Here is a 19,235-nt window from a genome sequence, read left to right as displayed (position 1 = left end):
GACAAGCAGGAAAATATTTGGCTAAAGACGATGCCATAACGCGTTGCAATCTGCCGGGTACGTAGAGATTTGTTTAAAGGATAGAGCAGCTTTTGTGAGGATATACCGTTTTATCCCTTGCTAATAGAGTAAATTAGTCATCAGCCGTTTTATGAATGATCGTTGAACATTGTAAGAGATCCAGCCTGAGAGTTCTCCATAATGTTTTCTATAGGTGTGATATTGTTAGTGGTAGATGCATCTGAGGATTCAAAAGTACTTGTAAAGTTTAACTTAAAAAAATATTCTGAATTTTATTTTTGTTCTCTGCATTATCCACATTTGGCTACTACTTGATGGCCTAACCCTTCTCAGTTGTGAACCGATAGTAGGTTGAGATGATGAATTAACTTTATTTTTCAATTAACAATGACAATTGATTAGTATTGCTATGCTAGAAAAAGGATAATTATTTTTAGATGTATAAATACAGATTACTTTTTTGGATCTGTGGAGTTCTATGCAAACAATGTTTATGCTATTTGTAAAAGTTATCTTGAGTAACTCTACTAAAGTAGCCAAATGGCTCCTTTCACTTAATTTATGATTTTCTTGTTTTATCCTATCTGTTACTAATGTAACAGTTATTAATATCTGCGGCTGGGTCCTATGATTGATGTTTGTTATAAATTCATGTAACAATCTCGTTTAGTTGACGATGACAAGGAAGATTTTTCTCCTAACAAAACGATCATTAACTTTAATTAAAATTTTCATACAAAGTCAAAGTTAATTTTCACGTTGACGTAGTTTATTTATTTAAGATGAAAGATGAGCTTTAACTACCTTTCGCCCGTGACTTCTCATGGTTTTAGGATAAAAAAATCTTACAGATTGCAAACTATCTCTATGCAAATTTTGGTTACTTAATATTGGCTCAAGGTTTGAGCTGTCTACCATAACAAACAAATAGACATACTTAGCATTTATATTAAAATTATAATAGCAGGTAGAATAATAGAAAGAGAACTTTTATACTTATTAGAAGAAAAGTAGAAGTAGTTGAATACAAAGGTTGCTTATACTTAGTTAGTTGCGTAGTTATAATATTATCTGAACTACTTAACTCATTCCTTAAAAAAAAATTCATTTCATTTTACGAGTACCTACTTACTTTTAAATCGTCAATTAATTATATCGGCCACTGCACTGATTATTATACACAATAACCAGCAAGAAACTAGGCGGCTGCTCTGTTCATTGATTCAATTTGAAATATTTTTCATGTATTTAAGGTAATTGTAGTCTCGCAGTAGAGAATAATATTATTAAGTGAAGGAGAATACAATAATAAAGCGAAACGTGAAAGTAAAATATATGATTATTTTCCAATGTAAGCATTATAAATGGTAGACATTTTAACATTGTTATTCGTCAGGCAAAGTTTATTTAGCGATTGAAAAATATATTCCTACGTCTATGAAAAATATGTTCACATAAACTTATAATTGAGTTTTATTCTTCAAAGAACGAATCCAATAATAGGTACCCTACTCCTCAGACATGTAGTTAAATCAACTTATGATGCTCGTTTAGAAATAAAACCTATAATGGAATAAGAGAAAAATAGTTATGACGTTAATTCAAGTTTGCTGCTCGTCTAGAAATAAAACCTGTACCCAATAGAATAAGAGTAAAAATAGTCAAGAGAAGTATGTAAATTAGATGCTCGCTAAAAGGATGGGCATGATTGCTAATTTTAAATCATTTTCATTTGGTGGAATTAATATTTTTCTTCATAACAATTTTTCACGGTACTTTTAAGTGGTTTTTTCGAACGTACAATCGCTTGCTACATTAATTATTTATCTAGGAAGAATTGAAATTAAAGTCAATCGCGCTGATATTTCGCCGGTTAGTTTTCCAAACCAAACGCTGTCATATTAATTGAACTACGTGTTTTCCTATTTCTAACTCGCAGGAATGGGAGTATTTTCGCTCGCGCGCTTTTTAGCTCGAGTCAATGACCATGCTCGTACTAAAAATAAACAACTAGCTCATGCCCAAGACTTCGTCCGCGTGGAGTACCTAAGATTTTCAAAAATCCCGAGGGAACTCTTTTACTTTCCGGGACAAAAAGTAGCGTATGTCACTTCAGGTCTTCAATTATATCCATGTAAAAATGAGTAACAAACACACACATACATACACACAAACTTTGGTCTTTATAATATTAGTGTGATAGCGTGATGGGTAGTGTTAAAGCGGGGTTAAAATATAAATAGTTTTCAATCTTAGTAAGATTTTCCTTCGTAGATATTCAACGGTTACTTCAAGTAAGATAGCAAGTGTTACATATGAAAAGGCTTTTCATATGATTTTTCACATGCTACCTGTGAAATAGCCCACCTCTACTCACTCGGGAGTAGCGTTCAATTATTGCTAATTGCCCGAGCGATGAGCTAGATCTCGCTAAATGTATTATGTATGGGCATTTTGCACGTGCCTTTCAATTTTGAAAGGTGCTTAATTAACTCTGACCTTATATTTTGTCAAGTAATGTAAAAGTTTGACTGTAGCACTTGTAGTGAATATCATTACTTTAGGTCAATATCTCATTAGGATACCATGGCGGCGTCACCGGTCGCGCCACAGTGGTGTCTTGAGCTACCAAACGAGAGACACCAAAGCGATAGTCTACTACGCTGGCCAATTGCAGATTAATAGACTTCACACACCTTTGAGAACATTATGGAGTAGGCATGCAGGTTTCCTTACGATTGTCAGCCTCCCTGGCGCACTGATAAGCGCTGTGGTCTTTTTAGTGGGAGGTCCTTTATTAACTTCTGGTCTGGTCTAGTGGGAGGCTTCGGCCGTGGCTAATTACCACCCTACCGGCAAAGCCGTGGCGCCAAGAGATTTAGCGTTCCGGTATGATGCCGTGTAGAAACCAGAGTACCTATGGGTTTAATGAAAATTACCATACCTCTTCCAGGTTAGCCCGCTTCCATCTTAGACTGTATCATCACTTACCACCAGGTGAGATCGCAGTCAAGGGCTAACTTGTATCTGAATAAAAACATAAAAAAACAATGTTTTTCTTCACAGTTAGAGTGCCGAGCCCGGCATCGAACCTTTTCGAATAGAAGGCGGACGTCTTAACCACGAGGCTATCACTGCTCCAGGCAGATAAAATAAATGCATGTATATTTATGTATTTCCCAGTCGTTCGGGAAAAGCGTTTACTTTTCATAATTGCTCGCGAAATGAAGATAGATTCAGATATTCGAATGTAGTTGAATCGATACATAACGAGTAATGGGATCTGTGTGGTGATATATACAGCGTGTTTGATTAATCAACATGAAAAATAGAGAGGTGTGTATCACCAAACAGTTAGTGTCATTAACAAACGTTCAAACGGTCCTTTAAGTTCACAGATGATTATTACAATTTCATTTTATCTGTTGCAGCTGTTTGCAGGGTTGTTGCATTAAAGTTACACAAAAAAAAACCGACCAAGTGCGAGTCGGACTCGCGCACCGAGGGTTCCGTACCGACATTTTGCACGGTAAATCTAATATAAGTAAAAATCTGTTTTATAATGTACAGGTAAAGCCCTTTCATATATGATACCCTATTTAGAAAAGTTATCTTAATTTGTGAAATTTCACAAAGATGTGAAACGCCCAATTTTCTCCTCGTTTATAATCAAAGTAAAAATAATTTTCGATTTTTTGGATTCCAATGGTGTTTGGCCACTATTATATTTTACAACTGATCCTTTCATGTCCATAGGTTTCATAGTTACTGAAATAATCGACTGTGACGGACGGACAGACGGACAGACGGACGGATAATGTCACGTCATAAGGATTCCATTTTTACCATATTTGGTACGGAACCCTAATAACGAAACAACAAAGTAGGACCTAACTTGTGCAGTAACTTTAACAATGGCAAGCCGGAATTTGTTCTACATTGTAATCCTTAAACTAAACTCCAAAACCTAGCTCCACAATAAACATTACGAGTATACCGACCACAGCAACAGTTGTGTTTTACTACCATCTGACTATGTTGCACTGCTGGTAATAATAAGGATAATAACAACATTTGAGCTAACACTCTTAACTAAACTTAACTAATCAAAGTCAAAGTCATTCAGATTGGGAAAATACACTTTCTGATTGTCAAACAATGATGTAGTGGTGATAATTAATTACGTTAGCATAAAAATAAAGCTACGAGGGTTCGAAACGCGCCCAGGTCTGAGAAGAGCCCATAACAAACTCAGCCGCGTATTCTTTTTTTTTGTCACCACTTTACAAGATCATTCATACAATTAGAACTATCAAAGCTGTTTGGAAACTCATTCCCAAGCCTTCTTAGCATTTAAATGATCATTTACATTGTTAATTGGACGTAGCTATAAGTTCCGTGAAACACAATCCAGCTAGATAGATCCAATTTAGCCGCTAAATTCAACTCGATTCAAGATGTCTTCAGGTCCAAAATTCCTTAATGCTTCGGGAATTCTCGACGTTTCATGGATTTGACTCGCTCCAGCAATGCGCGGGGCTGCAATTGCTTGTATCGTATGGAATATTATTGCAAATTGAACACTTGAAAAGAGCAACGGCTGAGTTTCTTGCTGGTTCTTCTCGGTAGGAACATCATTCCGAACCAGTGGTAAATTAGTTTGACGATTTAAAAGCACTTGTAAAAGTTTACTTGAATAAAAATAATATTCTATTCTATTCGAACAGTGCGTGTTGCCTGGGATGACATAATATGGATCCGAGACATGGTATAATAATAGAGACATTTATCGGGCGGTGAAGACAGCTGTACTTGGAGTTTCTCTACGTGATCATATTATCAGAAATGAGGAGATCCGTAGGCGTAACCGATATAGCTCAATGAGTTGCGAAGCTGCAGTGGCAATGGCACACGAAGGATTCCTTGCCATCACACCGACCGACAGACAGAGAGACAGCAGACAGACGGACGGACGGACATACAGACAGACAGACATAATATAACGGGTCCTTTTTTCCTGTTGTGGTACGGAACCCTAAAAGTTCCTACAAGAGACCTATGTCCAGCTGTAACGTCTGTAGGTTGACAGAGTGGATATGCGATAATTTTTTTTTGTTACTCACTATAGGCAAGCGCTTGACCACAAACACACCTGATGGAAAGTGATGATGTGGTCTAAGATGGGATGCGTTTACCTAGAAGGTGCCTATTCACTCTTGTTTTAAGGATACCCGGATTGTAATTGGTAGGAAACACAGATCGCGGAAGAGTATTCCAAACCTTAGCCATGCGTATGAGGAATGAAGACGCAAAACGTTTCGTGCGTGTAGATCGAATGTCGACGACATAAGGATGGAAACTCGCCCGACGTCTTGCGGTTCGGGGGTAAAATGGTGAAGGTGGACAAGATCGAAAAGTTCCTGTGCAAACTCTCCGAAATATATCCTTGTTATATGTACAATATTATAAAAGGAGAAACTAGTGACTCACTGACATAATATTATAAAGGCCATACGCTCATTAGAGCCCCCCAGCGTTCGAACTGCACCGCTTCGCCTCGTGGGGTTAGTATCCTTTATTATGGAGCTCTATGGATTTACGCTCGCTACATAAATTCCGTAGATTCGCTGAACGTCACTACTTTTGTAAAATCGGCACTAAGCCTTTTATAAATTTAATATTCTTGCCTACTTAAACTTTAGTAAACTGATACATATCCAATAAACGAAACAATGAGAAAGTTAGAATTTTAGATGAGTTGTTCGCGTTCCGCGCGTCGTTGTTGGAATAAGCGCAGCTGTTATGCTAAGACGTCGTAAACCTAGTTCTAGCAAATTCATTCATCTTGCAGCTAGGTACTGTCTATTCCACTCGGTTTTATTGTTTATTTTAAGTGAAGAGGGGTTTTAAAACTACCGGATTTATTGCGGAGCTTTAAGTATTTGGAACGAAACAACATTTCGTTTACGTAGCAATTTTTTTACAAATTAATGTTCCAACGAAGGTGAGTGATATATATACTTGCCATTGATGCTGATACCAAGTCCATCCCAATCCCAAACCTTAGAGACGTCCTCCAAAGCAGGCACAGCTCAGCGGGTTGTGAAGCTGAAGTGGCAATAGTTCGAAAGGCTGATAGCCGTTGAGGTCCCAAGGTGCTGAAATGGTGACCTCACACCGGAAAGTGTAGGAAGACCACCACCACAAGATGAACAAGTGTAAATTAAAAATTTATAACACCCCCAACAAGTGAAGGTTACAGTAACTAGAAAAGAGCTGATAACTTTCAAACGGCTGAACCGATTTTCTTGGATTATAGCTAAGAACACTCTCGATCAAGCCACCTTTCAAACAAAAATAAAACTAAATTAAAATCGGTTCATTATTTTAGGAGCTACGATGCCACAGATAGATAAACAGATACACACGTCAAAGTTATAACACCCCTCTTTTTGGGTCGGGGGTTAATAAACGGCGCGACGTCAAACGAGTAGCAGGGAGCTGCTGAATTCAGACGGAGCAAGACTGTAGCATGTAGGATGTTGAAATCCCTAACTATCTTCAGGAGTCTTAGGTCTCTTACTTATGCTTAACAATGGACGTCAATCTATCGGTTGATAATGATGATGATGATTGTCGAGCAAAAAAAAATTTTATCTGGTTGGAGGCTTCGGCCGTGGCCAGTTACCACCCTACCTGCAAAGCCGTGCCGTACGATTCCGTGTAGAAACCCCTTCCAGGTTAGCCTGCATCCATCTTAGACTGTATCATCAGTCATCACTCACCACCAGGTGAGATTGCAGTCAAGGGCTAGCTTGTATCTGAATAAATAAATAAAAAACTTGTTACAAACTGATTTTGGAAGTATTTTCACCAAAGTTAATGAGTATTTTTAGATCCTGTATAATAAAGGAACTAATAAATCTACGAGTCCGTTCATTACTCGTCCTATCCCGGGCATCCCGGCCGCGTCCCGGCCCATAAATCCAGCTCGTGCACATGCAAAATGCATAAAATGCAGAATCAGACTGTAAAACTTGCTTTTTATGAGCGACCACGCCGCCTGTCCCCTTACCCCGGTGAATCTTGGCTCACTACCACTGGTTTTTTTTTTAATAGACAAGCGTTTGGCTGCAATCAGACCTGCTAATAAGTGATGATGCAGCCTAAGATGGAGCGAGCTTGCCTATATTTGTATGCATCCCCGGATTGACTCAATCAATGAGTTCCCACGGGATGTTTGAAAACCATCCATTCTGCAAAAAATCAATCCAAGTTCCAATCCATGCAAATTTTTTAACCCCCGACCCAAAAAGAGGGGTGTTATGTTTGACATGTGTATCTGTGTATCTGTCTGTGGCATCGTAGCTCCTAAACCAATAAACCGATTTTAATTTAGTTTTTTTTTTTTTTAATTTGAAAGGTGGCTTGATCGAGAGGTTTTTTTTAGCTATAAGTAATCCAAGAAAATTGGTTCAGCCATTTGTAAGTTATGAGCTAGTTACTGTAATCTTCACTTGTTGGGGGTGTTACAAATTTTTAATTTACACTTGCTCATAAGTTTAACCTTTGACTACGATTTCACTTAGCAGTAAAGGACGATGCAGTCGATAAAAGCACGCATCAATATTTTCCAATGGTAACGCCCCATTTAATACGCCTATAAAAGCATGTTTCAGTAAAATTAACCAAACACCGTAGTTAAAGTGAACCGGGTGAATATAAGATCGGGTACTTTATTAAATTGGTTCTATTAGAAATCGCGAGTTTAGCTATCTTTTATTAGTTAGTTATATTTTCTTAGTTATGTTTAAGCACCTATTTAAAAGTTGAGTACCTACTTTAGACTTAGAGATCATCAAAGTCATGACCTCTTACAGTAATGGTAGAAATAAAAATTCGAAAGTCAGACACCCATCCAGTTATTGGATTGGGTCAACGTTGCATACTCAAAGAAATTACTAAAATACTTTGCGCTGTTGCAGTATATCGCAAACTATGCCACACGTCCTTGTACATACAGTATTTAGAATTTACCTATATTAATTTAAAATTCTAAAATAGTTAAAAATCCATTTATTTTCTAGCCATTTCATCACGTCTAAATACTGTGAAATTTAAATGAGTATAATTATCTAATTAAATAAATAGTGGAACTGTTGCATACGCTCACATACCTTCCGAAGCTATAAATCTTGTACTCCTGACGAAGGTCAGAAGTGTGGTAATATGTTGATATCACGCGAGCCACGGGAAGCCATGGTTATAAGTCACCCCTAAACGTGCCTATACTGTATGGTGATTTATAAAACTAACTTTGGCTTATTTATGTTTAGAAAGTAGAAGAAAAAAAAACTTCTGCACAAAAATCAACTAAACATAATAAACACTTATTTTAATCTAACACTTATTTGTAGGCACTCTAAAAGTAGATATTAAGTTTAATAAAGTTTCATGCTAACAATAGGTATTTGCAGTTTTTTTCTATAAACTACTACAAGTAGGTACCTATTCTAATCTCTTCAGACGAAGTCTTATATTATAATTATACACTAGATGGTAAGAGATATATCTACTCGTGTCGTTGGAGCGTTTATTTTTTGATTTTTCGAGATAAAAATTCTCACAGGACAAAAAAAAACCTACATTCATGCACACAAAGTCGCAGGCATTAACTAGTACGTTATTTTAAAGAAAAATAACTGCTCGACACTTAAAAAACGTATAGCACCATCTACTAAAAACTAAAGAATTTGAAAACAAAATAAACTTTGCTGAAAAGCTGGTTGTCACTAAAACAACAGAGCCTACGTCATTGTAACAGGAAATGTCAATAGATGGCGCTAATATCTAAAACACGAGTCTACGCTTTATATTTTTATCAGCAAATTGGTTTTCATCCATTTTCCGACTTCAACTATAGATGTCACTGTGTTTATTTTTAACCCCCGACCCAAAAAGAGGGCTATAAGCTTGACGTGTGTGTCTGTGAATATGTGCATCTGTCTGTAACATCGTAGCTTCTAAACTAATGAACCGATTTTAATTTAGTTTTTTTAGTTTGAAACGTGACTTAATTGAGAGTGTTCTTAGCAATAATCCAAGAAAATCGGTTCAGCCGTTTGAAAGTTATCAGCTCTTTTCTAGTTACTGTAACCTTCACTTGTAGGGGTGTTATAAATTTTTAATTTACACTTGTTCCGAAGATTATTCGTATAACATACTAGCTGAGTCGCCCGGCTTCGCTCGAAAACCCTTTTTTGTCAAAAAATTTGTGTCAGGGTTTCCTGACTGGATTTGTTGGCTCAAATCTGTATTGTAAACACCTTGTCTTACCATATTCAAACAAAATAATAAACTATTACATTTCATTACTACAAGGTGAAAAAGTACATCATAGAAACATTGTATAATCAACAGCTAAATCCTATAAAGGAGATCATTCTAGCTCCATACATTTTTGGGCCTTTTCTGAAAGTGCCGGCCAACGAAAAAAAATGGTACGGATCGTTAGAACTAGCCATTTGGAGTAATAGTTAATATGGCAGAAAAGTTGTAGGATTGCTCTGAACCAAGTTATACAAGGTCAAAGATTCGTCATTTTCATACATTTTATTGATTTCTAAAAGTGCTGGGAAACATAAAATAATGTTAGATATTGCTAGAACTAATGATTTGAAGCAATTGTCATTATGACCCGAAGGCTGTGGGGCCATTATATAACGTGTTATACAAGTTATACAAAAAATTAATATACTTTGTATAATTAATTGTAACCGATTTTATGATTTTGTTACTGTTCTGATTGTTTTATACGAATTTGAATACACGTACAATTATTTTGACTCTCGCGAAGTGTTGGATCAGCTGCAATGTGGACAAAATTCGTTTATACATACCTGGATTGTATGCGGCCTTGTAATACTAGGTGATCTCATCCAGCCATCTCCCAAACTTCTGCCACTGGGAATTGGGATATCTCCGGCGAGCTCTGTGATGAATGCACCATTTGGTTATAAGTACTGTTCACCATAGTAACTACGGGCTTGTTTCAGTCGATAGCTGCCCAAAGCAACCTGCGTCGATTCTTCTGTGAATCTAGGAAAGTCAATGAACGGAGGATGTCGGCTTCCATAGCCTGGAAATGAGCTCTCCTTCTATTATAATTACATACTATTTGTGATAACAAGTTCTGCTGAAGTGTTTTGCCCAATGGCCGTTCATGGATTACGTCAAGAAAATCATATGCATGCACGTTGTTGGCTATCAGAACATGATAGCCGTTCAGCAATGCTGACAAAATCCTGAAATAATCGATCATGTTACTTAATGTCTGGTTACAAATCCTGAATAACCCTGAGTAAACAAAAATCTCTTCTAAAGCGGTCGTTAATCATTTACATTATCCAGCAGCAAATGATAAAAAGTCTAGATTTATTGGCTTCGTCAGTAGTTAGCTGGGTTTTTACTGATGTTTTGTTACTGGCATTTGTGCCACATAACCGCACACCTCAAGAAAGAAAGATTACCTCAAGATTGTTTATGGTATCTCTAAAACCATGGACTAAGATAAAAATCCTGTAAAAATCTTCTATATCATTTAAGGTATCATTTAAAAAAATCTAGGCATTGTAAGTTGCTGCAGCGTATAGATTATTGTTCCATCGCAACAAATATAAAGGCTTTTAGTGGTTTCAGAACTTGTGGTTAGGGTATGATTTTCACAGAAAAAAGTAATTAGAGCTTTTCTGAAGATATATATTGTCTGTACATGCCCTTTATAGATAGCCTTTCTTTCTTGAGGCATGCGGTTATGTGACACAAATGCTAGAAACAAAACATTTAAATGAAACCCAGCTAATTACTGACCAAACCAAAAAATCTAAGCTTGTTATCATTTGCCGCTGGATGGTGGAAGTGATGAACAATTGCTCTAAAAGAGATTTTCGTTTGCTCAGGATTGATCAGAGTCACCGGGCATTAAGTAACGTGATCGATTATTTCAGGATCGCGGTAACATCGCTAAACAGCTATCATGTTCTGATAGACAATAACGTGTACTACAGACGTGATTTCCTTGACCAAATCCATGAACTGGTCAATGCGCAAAACAGTTTAGCAGAACTTGTTATCACACACAATAATTATAATAGAAGAAGAGCTCATTTCCAGGCTATGGAAGCCGACATCCTCCGTTCAATGACTTTCCTAGATTCACAGAAGAATCGACGCAGGTTGCTTTGGGCAGCTATCGACTGAAGCAAGCCCGTAGTTACTATGGTGAACAGTACTTATAACCACATGGTGCATTCATCACAGAGCTCGCCGGAGATATCCCAATTCCCAGTGGCAGAAGTTTGGGAGATGGCTGTATGAGATCACCTAGTATTACAAGGCCGCATACAATCCAGGTATGTATAAACGAATTTTGTCCACATTGCAGCTGATCCAGCACTTCGTGGGAGTCAAAATAATTGTACGTGTATTCAAATTCGTATAAAACAATCAGAACAGTAACAAAATCATAAAATCGGTTACAATTAATTATACAAAGTATATTAATTTTTTGTATAACTTGTATAACACGTTATATAATGGCCCCACAGCCTTCGGGTCATAATGACAATTGCTTCAAATAATTAATTCTAGAAATATCTAACATTATTTTATGTTTCCCTGCACTTTTAGAAATCAATAAAATGTATGAAAATTACGAATCTTCGACCTTGTATAACTTGGTTCAGAGCAATCCTACAACTTTTCTGCCATATTAACTATTACTCCAAATGGCTAGTTCTAACGATCCGTACCATTTTTTTTCGTTGGCCGGCACTTTCAGAAAAGGCCCAAAAATAATGATCTCCTTTAATGTGTTTGTCTGTTTTTAGCGTCGCTTTTTCGTTTTATGAAGTTTCAAATAATAATAGTAGTAATATAGTTTCAAATATAATAACTAGAAGAAAGGTTTCACTTCAAAAATCTTGTATTCGAATAGGAACTAAAATTCTTAAAAATGTGGCCTCTAGTGAGCGAATTCTGACGGAAGTCATAAAAGTGCGACAACCACTCACCGTGAGACGTGCCCCGACTGCCTTATTGGATTCCATTCCAACGCCCGATTGGAAAGAAATAAAATTCCAGTCAAATTAAATCATGATCCAACCTCGCTCTAATTCCAATACCCATGAAATTGAGACGACAAATATCGAACACCTTGAAGATTATTATATATAATAATTAATAATGTTTTATAAAAAAGCTGTGATAGCCTAGTGGTTAGAACGTCCGCCTCCTAATCGGAGGTCGGGGGTTCGATCCCGGGCACGCACCACTAACTTTTCAGTTATGTGCGTTTTAAGCAATTACATCACTTGCGACGGTGAAGGAAAACATCGTGAAGAAACCTGCATGCCTGACAGTTCTCCATGTTCTCAAAGGTGTGTGAAGTCTGCCAATCCGCATTGGGCCAGCGTGGCGGACTATGGCCTAAACCCTTCTCATTCTGAGAGGAGACCCGTACTCAGTAGTGGGGCGGAAATGGGTTGATCATGAAGAATGTTTTATAAGGAATAACAAAGCTTGCATAGTACAACGTACACCATGCGGCATGCACCACCCACCCTCCTTCTACTAAAAATGCAGGAAAAGCAAGCAACCAAACGTTTGCTTGATTACTTGGTTTTTTAGAGTTTTTAGTTTTTTTTTAGTTTTTAGAGTTTTTCTAGAGAGTCTTCACCCTATTCAGGTGCCTTCTATTTAGTCTGTGCCTTCAGAGAATTCTAGCAATAGAGAAATATATTTCAAGAGTGTCCATTTTTTTATATAAATTAGCTCACATAGCGAACGAAAGGACGATGAACTCAGAAATCAAGTTAGAGAATTCGCCAAATTAAAAATACATTTAAACTTTGTTAATCATGAACGCGGCCCCAGGATTTTTTGTCTATTGGTTGCTGGTTGGACCACACGGGTGACTTTTGAAGCATAAAAACCTATTGGATCCAAAGTAAAGGTGGGTCCATACCCAAGCCTTACTTTGGATCCTGTTCTTAGATATTGCCTATGCACTATATAAAGAGAGACACAAGAGTCCGACGATTTGATCTTGTGGTATGTAAATCATGGCTCTTGAACATAAAGGGAGCTATGCTAGGAATTCTACGTGGTCAAATCAAATAATTTTTAAGTAATTAAAAAAACTAATTCAAATTCAAATTCAAATTCAAAATGTTTTAGGTAGGTTTTAGGTTTTTTTAGGTAGGTACTAGGTACCAGTAGGTAAATTAAAATCACCAAAACGGACTCAAAAGTACAAAATAATAAATCATAGTTAGCTATGTATTTATTTGTAAGATTTAAAACTAAAAATACTGAAAAAAAACCACCTAGTGTGTATTATGTTACCTCCACCCAGTTTCAGGCATTTATTTACTTTTCAAATTTGATGTTAGTCAGCTAAAATCATTGGATACATTTTATCGGGAAATAGACGTTTTTTTTTTTTGGAATTTGATTAAATAAAACCAACAAATAAAATGTTAATTGTAGTTTACCTAACTTTTGACCATGAGTTAGTATTGATTGGATTTTCTGATTATTTTGATTAATGATTCATGGAAAATATTTAACTTTTAGTTAGGTACGCTACGTAAGCTTCTAGTCGTAGGGTCTGAGGTTCGATTCCACGCACGCACCTTTATCTTATTTGGAGTTATGTGGCTTTTTGGTTTTAATTAAGCATTCATATTTATTTAATTGTTGGTTAATATTCAAATAGAAATTAAACTTCGTATGGAGGTTGCTCCGAATATAATATATTCCTCGTAAGATTTAGATAATCGAAGCCAATACGCGCATAGCCTTATAAAATGCCCTGAAACTTTTTTAACAAGCATTAATAAACACATTCATGGAAGATAACAATATTTTTAAATGAATAGGAGACATTTTCCGGAAAATGTTCGTTAGAAAAATAAAATGATGTAGCGATATGTTATTGCCTGGAAGAATACACATTTCGTATTATTCTTACCGAGAATTGCATGTTAAGAGGGGTCTCTCCGTCACTCGCTTCATACAAACGTAGTTCCAATTTCATTTGAATATTAAGCAACACAAGTCCATGAAATTTTACAGACATATTCTAGAAACTAATATCTATGTCTGTGGTTTTCCAGATTTCTGTTAAAATATTCGGTTTAAAAGTTACGCGATCTTAAAAATTTACATACAAATCTTTGAGCCCCTGTAATTTTAAAACTACATATTTTTAGGAAAATCTAAAACACCACAGACACAGATATTACTTTCTAGAATATGTCCGCAAAATTTCATGGACTTTGGTTGCTTAGTATTCAAATGAAATTGGAACTACGATTGTATGAAGCGAGTGACGGAGAGAGCCCTGTTAAGTAATATACCTAGATAAATACGTGGAGTTTTCTAATATTATTTCTTTATAAGAATAAAAAATAGCTGATGCTGGTTTTGTAATCACCATTTATTATTTTTCGGCATAACCTTTATGTTTGCCTTTAATTTATCTACCTAGATAATATATAGGAGAATCTATATTATCAGTTTTTTATTGCATTACAAGTTAGCCCCTGACTGCAATCTCACCTTATGGTAAGTGATGATGCAGTCTAAGATCGAAGCGGGTTAACTTGGATAAGCTGTGGCAGTTTTATTAAATCCAATAGCCGCATCGTACCGTAACGCTAAATCGCTTGGCGACGCTGCTTTGCCGGTAGGGCGGTAACTAACCACGGCCAAACATACCTACTACAAGTATTTACGTACAACCATTATAGATTTTTGTTCCTAGTTAGGATTTTATCGTCATCATCAGCCTGTGGGTGTCCACTGTTGGACAAAGGCTTTCCCTAAAGAGCGCCATTTAGCGCCAAGAGGATATTATATAACACAAGAAAGAAATGACAAAGAAAAGGGAATAGAATAGAATAGAACAGAACAGAACAGAATAGAATATAATAGATTTTTATTCAAAAAAACTTTTACACTTTTTTGAATCGTCAAATATTTTACCACTGGTTCGGAATGCCGTTCCTACCGAGAATCAGCAAGAAACTCGAACTCGAATATTTTGGAAAAATGAAATTTCCACGTTGACAAAGTATGCAAGTAATTAAAGTATTTAAAATTAATGATTAATTTTAATGATATTCCCGTGGATAGCAACTGAAGTGTCGTTGGATTCATCAAGCCGAGGATTTAAATCACATTTAATGCAGCAACAGCTGGCACTAATTAGTTCACCCTTACGCGTCCCTGAGCCCGGAATTTGTGAGAACTTTCGTAATTATTGTAATGTTATTTATTTACTATTATGAAACTAACTAGTGATAAAGACTTTGTGGGACTATTGGCCTTTTATTCGGGTAATAATCGGATATTTATTCGGATAATAGTGCAACGGGTGGGGTTTGAACGGGCGATTTTTCGGATTTCAGTCCGCTCTTTTAACCGTTGAGCTATCGAGGCTATTAAATTGTTGATAATGATGATGGTGACCAATAATTATGACATTACGAAACGTTTTTGCTCAATAATTCTGATAGGAACCGCTAAAGTGAGGAATACCCTCCGAATGTCCGTGTCCACAAATCTGTACTTAGCCAGCATTGAGGACTGTAGCTGAAATATCCATTGGGTTGAGATGATGATGTTGTCAAGAACATTGCTGCGCCATTAGGAACACCAAAACAAGCCGCTTAAATAAATATAGGTACTTAACTAATTTCTCTAATGGCACACAGAAAACAGAACCGACTGAAACATTTAAGCAAACACAAACTAATTAGTTGCTAAACTCCGAACCGGCTGGAATAATGATCGCTAAGAGCTGTTAATCGACCGCACTGTATTGGTTCGCGCTTATTTAAACTCCTCGTGAATTATATTGAACGGCAAACTTTAATTGATGGCATAGTAGTTAAGTTAGAGATGATTTGAATCCTCATGGTCATCAGCCTATCACCGGCTCATTACTGAGCACAAGTCTCGGGTAGAAGTCTCAAAAAGGTCTCAAAAATCGAAGAGTTCCCACGGGATTCTCAAACGGATGGGCCGTTTAACCGATTGACGTTGACAACTTTTTATCCCGGAAAGCAGAGTTTCCACGCAATTTTTAAAAAAGTCACGTGTATCATCTAGTAGCTAATAAGTCATTGTGGATTTCCGTCAGCTAGCTCGCCTTTTCTGGCATTATAGCATTATAGCTGACTCAGCGAGTTAATAAATTTTACGCTGAGACAAAACAACGCCCCCGGGATTCAATCCCGAAGCTAACGGCCGTAGCGGCCCGGGATTATTTTACATTTCGTCAGACATGTACCTACTCTTTTGAAGGATGAGTTTCCAATTATGAAATAAACTTGAAATCATCATCATCATCAGCCTGTGGACTTCCACTGTTGGACATAGGCCTTCCCTATAGAGTGCCACCACACAAGGTCCTCAGCCTTCCTCATCCAGCCACTTCCCGCCAGCCGCTTTGTATCGTCGGTCCATCGTGCTGGAGGGCGTCCCACACTACGCTTGCTCCATGCGGTCTCCACTCAAGGACTTTCCGGCTCCAACGGCCATCGCTTCTACGACAGGCATGACCTGCCCACTGCCACTGCAGCTTGCTAATAGTTTGACTACACTTAGTCTTTACTTACTTAGTTAAACTTGAAAAATTGTTTCATTATGCATTTTGTTAATTTTTCTGTGCCGAAACTGTCACAACTTTTAATTTATGCCTCTGCACCTATGAATATAATGTAGAAATATAATAGGGACCTCAATAAGCTAAACGATTCTCTTTTTTTAACTTATAGAAAATACAGGGCGTTTTTGTTACATTCAGTGCCACAAAACCACAGTCGGTTTTACCGGGCACTGCGTTAACTTAGCATAACTTACTTACTTAAACCAGCATAATGACTAATTGGTAAATTAGGCACATAATACTTAATTAGTTACACGTTAAAACATCAAAAATCAGTCTGTTGTAAACGTTGTTTCGAACAAGCGTAGCAAATGTACACGTAGCTTGAACGTAGCTCTGCTACGTAAAAGCGTAGCTTGAATGTAACAGTACACGACAGATCGAGATGGCAATATGAGGCTGGGGGACAGCATGTCACTCGCGCTTTCCCGCACCGGGTTAGCACAGGGGCTGTGCAGGTTTGCATAGCGTCCTTAGCCCGATTGCCATCTCGACTTGTCGCGTACTATAGATCAGTTTGTATCAGATTGTAGGTATTTAAACTTGTAATTTCACAAATATCACATTTACAAAAATTAAAACTAAAACTCGTCGAGCCAGTTACCTTGTCCTACCCAAAACCAGAACAAATTATGGCAGAAAAACCCTTACCTATGAAGGAGCTAAACTTTACAATAAAATACCGGCACAGATAAAAAATGTACACTCATTCAATGCATTTAAAACTGAATTAGCTGCTCACATTATGAGTAATTCAAGTTACTTCGATAAATGCATTGAATGAGTACTATTTATTTATGCAATAAAATGGCGAATAGTGTATTCTTAGAGTTAAGTTCTCATGTGAATGACTTTTCTATGTCTTTATAAGAATAAATATCTTTAAACCTAAACCTAAGTTTTTTTCATGCCACAAACTCCATGTCATATTGAGGGCGTTACCTAGATTCTGATCTTTTGTTCTTTTATTTACATACTTTATACTTAAAACCTGTTTTGTGTGCCTTATTAATAAAGTAAATAAAGGACGACAGTGTTGAAAATTTACTGTTTACTGTATTGCACTGATAGCAATCTGTCGAGGAGTTCTGGTCTCCGTCTTAGATGATATTCACCAGATCTTCAACACAGATCGGGTGACCTACTTATTTGAGGCATTATATTTCTGTACAAAACGAAGTATTTATTCGTTTATTCGTCGTGATGTTAGTAACGAAGTATACAGTGCACATAGTTGTATAATTATATATTGACATAAATTTCGCACAGAAGCTGCCTTAAACTAAGATTTTTCTTTATTCAAAGTCAAAGTCAAAGCATGTAAAATGTTTTTTTTATTAAATTAAATTAATTATATAAATGAAGCTTTATACAGGGGCACCGCTGAAAGAGAATAATGATGAAATTATTGAGAACCTCTTTTTTAATTCAGTTAATCATCATTTCACTGCATGCTTATTTCAAAACCGTCTCAGTTTCCCTTTATTTTGTCTGTATAAAATAACAATTTGTATCCCCCCTCCTCATCCCCCCTCCCTCTTAAATGGCTCGTAAGCGAAAAACGACGATTATCAGACTTTATGGAAGAAACAGGACTGGAGGGGCTCTTGCCATAATTGTCTTGCCTTTTTTTTAACCGCCGTCTGATACTGTCAGAGAATGTTAGCGATAAAGCGAGTATATTTTGATATGATTAAAATCTCCCTTACCTATTTCGTTTTGAATTAAGGATTGGGTAGAGCTGAAAACTTACATAGTACCATGCCGATTCACCTTTTTTAGCGGATCATAGCTAATTAAGCTTTTGATTCCTTGTTTAAATTCTAATTCATCATCATCATCAACCACACAACCACACAACAAGCAAGCGCAGTGTGGGACGACCTCCAACCCGCTGGACTGACCTTAAGAAGATAGCGGGAAGTGGGTGGATGAGGAAAGCGGAGAATCTTGTGTGGTGGCGCGCTCTTGTTAAAGTCTATGCCCAGCAGTGGACACAAACAGGCTGATTGATTAATTGATCATCAACCGATAGACATCCATCTCTTTCTCTCTTTTTCTTCTTTTCTTGCTTGGTTCCATCTCTCTCTCTGCTGTTAGGTCTTCAATAAATTATGACTTAGAGATTGCGCGAGTCCAGGCCAAAATGGTATAATGACTAGAAAACTTTCACATAAACAAATTAATCGGTAGATAGAGAAAAATTCAAGGCCGGCAACGTATTGGTGGTTCCTCTGGTACTGCAAATGTTCATGGGCGGTGGTAATCACTTAAGATCAGGTAACCCGCCTGCTCGTTCGCTCGCTATTTATATTAAAAAAATATAACTATCAATTTCCTCAATTTAAGGTCTTACTAATTATTCCATTTACTTAGTTATGAGCAACAACCCGTTTAGCAAATCAGTCGTGCTTTCGTCTCCCTTCAAAACAAAAGTCCTAAATTGTTTTTCCACTCACTTTTCCCTATTACTTAAAAG

This window comes from Maniola jurtina, chromosome 16 (genome assembly GCF_905333055.1).
Source record: "Maniola jurtina chromosome 16, ilManJurt1.1, whole genome shotgun sequence".
Taxonomy (NCBI): Eukaryota; Metazoa; Arthropoda; class Insecta; order Lepidoptera; family Nymphalidae; genus Maniola; species Maniola jurtina.
The sequence above is the reverse complement of the archived record's forward strand: the minus strand, read 5'-3'. Positions refer to the sequence as shown.